The following is a 3,233-nucleotide window of genomic DNA, read 5'->3' as shown; positions in this document are numbered from 1 at the left end:
CTACTTCCCTACTTATTTTCTTAAAAATATGTATGTCTAAAGGTGAATGTCTTTGCCATAAGTAATTTCTAAAGATAATTAATCTACTCTTTAAACTAGTTTCAAATTTATTTGGAGATCCTAAGCGATGAGTAGGCCTAAATGAATATTATTTTAGCCCTTTTGAAACTTCATTTGGAAAACTTTTAAGAGTATAAGCCCCTCTTTTCAACTTAAAGGGCCTGAAAGAATGTTATAAGTAAAAATGCCAACCCCTTTTTAAAGAAAATATTTTTTGTATCATTGTTCTAAAAGTGTTTCAACTAAATTCATAAACAAATAATATTAGCTCACATAAATAATCTTCAAAATAAACTTGTAAGCGAATGTTAGCCAACATATCAAAACAACATAAGTAGGACAACGTAAGAAAGGCTAAGAAAACATTGGACTCCTAATTTGCGAGACTCCAAGCGTTGTGATGATCCTAAATGTTGGTGGCCTAATATTTGAGGCCAATAATGAGTTCCAAAGTAGAAACTCCAGCCCTCCGGTTGTACATAAAACACAAGAAAAATAAAGAGATAAAGATTAGTAACTAATTAAATGGTACAATAATGTAAATATGCAAACAAATGTGGACACACATCGAACAGTGACGTCAATTACTAGAAGGACAAATGTTTACGCAGTTTGTGGTGACCTTTCAAGGTCTGCCAAAGTTGCTCTTTTTTTAAAAAAACATGCATAGTGCTTACACAATGTGAGACAAACCAAATCAGGCATGGTAAAATATATAAGCAAATCACCCTTAGCTATATACATAGTTTTGAGATTCCATAAATGGGATGAGCCAACGAATAAAAAAACAATGTGACATCTCATAGTTTCTTGTAAATTAAATTTCCAACAACTAATTAGAGAACTTTTACTTAACAAACTTAAGCATACAACTATAACATATACATTCACGTTCTGACAATTTGTAGCTTGACTCCTTGTTTAAATCTTAACACAATCTAGCGACCATATATTAGGGAAGAAATTAAGATGAGACATCATTACAATTCTTGGACGACAATGCGAGCAGTACTCACATATACATGAAAGAAAATTAATAGCACTTGCATTTTTTAGATGATTTGTGTAGATGAAAGAAGAGAAGGCAGAAGCCAAAGCAAGAATTACACATAAATAAAAAGGCAAGACTTTGAATCAACAAATTCCCTCCATTAACACATAAAAGAGTAAAGGGAAGCAAAATTATGAATTTTAAATGGGAACCCGACTAAGAGAAGTATATCGAAAAGAATAACTAGAATATCCTTCTCTTTGTTATTATTTAAGCATAACAATGTTGTAAATCAAAAATGGTGGGTTAGTAGTCTAACACAACAAATTACTACAAACAAAAGAGGTGACACTTGAATGAACAGGTTCAGGATGATTAAAAAAAGGACATCAAAATAGGCTTAAACAACTTAAAGCTTGGATTCGCAGATCATCTTTACGCAAAAAATGAAGATCCATTGTTGACACCCAATTTTGGCTCTCCACATTTAACTATAGTAATTATAATAATAATAAAAAAAAAATATGTGTTATGAAATTTTATAGGAATAAAAAATTTAATTATTTATTTGACTTGATAAATTTATTTCTTAAATGTTATTTCTTATAAAATATTATATTACCACTTACTTTCTCATTTTTAAATAAATGTTGTTCTTCTTAAGAATTGAATCTATTGTGGTTCAAATATAATTCCTTTTGTCGCAATAGATATTTTTCGTCCATTTATTAAAATTTGAAAGCTTGATTAATGGATGATTTACTAATTTATATTAATTTAATTTTAAGAGTGACTAATTTTATCAAATAAGCTAATCTTGCAAAATAATTATCACTTATGGCTATTTAATAAAGAAAGTAGTTATAATTTAAATGAATTTAATTTGAGCAAATTTGGCAATCCAAGTCTTATTAAACCGGCCAATCCATGTATGACACGTAGGCGAGCACATGGATTGTGCTTCTTTAGATTCGATCTCAGCCTTACAATCTAATCTAATGGCCTTAATTAATTCATTCTTTTACTATTATATATATATATTATTTATTTTTTAATTCTTTATTTTTACCAACCGTCCGATCAAATGATCGGACGGCCCAAATTAAATCCCAAAAATTCATCTTTTCCAAATAGTACAACCCATCATCCGCATACTTTTCTTTTTCCAGAACCTCCTCCTTCCCCATACGTTTCTCTTCCCAAAAAATGGCCCCTCTCCCATCAAACTCTTTTCCTCTCCTTCCCATCGATCCCTCTCTCCTCTGCCATTGTTTCCGCCTACAGACCACCGGAAAATGGCAATTTCCGGTGGTCATCAATATATCTCCCACGCCGTCCTTCAATCCTCAACCTCCTCCTATAAACTTTAAGTCCCCTCCATCACCTTTCTCTACCACGACCGTCAATAATCCCACCTTTTTCCTTATTTTTTACATCGAAAAGAAAACCCAAGAACAGATCTCAAGTCTGAGAAGCCGAAAAGGTGATCTTTTCAAAGATTTCACTCGTTCCTTGCTTTACACTATGGATTTTTATAATTTTGAGTTTCAAATCCGGATTTTTGGAAGTTCGAATTTTGCCTATATAAGAGGTGTTTTGCCTCATTCGAAGATCATCGAGGAACGCCCAAAAGTAATCCACAAAAACAGGGAACATCCAAGAACAATTCGAAAATCAATCAAGTTAAAACATATTTCATTTTTGAGAGTTCAAAACCTTTTTTCATCTTTTGGTCCTTCTGTTTCGACTTTAAATTGGAATCTGGAGAAAAGTGATCGGAATCCTTGACGTTGAAGCTCTTGTTTGCTGCCCTACACAAGGTCAGTAATCTCCCCTATTTTAGTTTTTTTTTTTTACGAATTGATTATGGTCGTTTAAAGGTTTTCAAACTTGATCTAGTTTTCTATTGTTAAATGCTCACATGATCTGCCTCGTTTTAGCTTTAATTCAAAACCAACCTGTGGATAGTTTAAATAATGTTGTGATACTTGTATCTTATTAGGATCCTGAATAAAAATGACTAAATATCTTCCTTCGACGTAATATTCCATTAACCATCAGCGCATAAAGAAGCAATTTTATTGTGTCTGTTAATTTCATGAAACTAGAGCCAAAAGTTCCTTGTAATAACACTAATGTGATGATATGACTTCTTGTGGAACCCAACTGGTAAAATTATCCA

This window comes from Solanum stenotomum, chromosome 3 (assembly GCF_019186545.1).
Source record: "Solanum stenotomum isolate F172 chromosome 3, ASM1918654v1, whole genome shotgun sequence".
Taxonomy (NCBI): Eukaryota; Viridiplantae; Streptophyta; class Magnoliopsida; order Solanales; family Solanaceae; genus Solanum; species Solanum stenotomum.
This window is presented reverse-complemented; position numbering follows the sequence as displayed.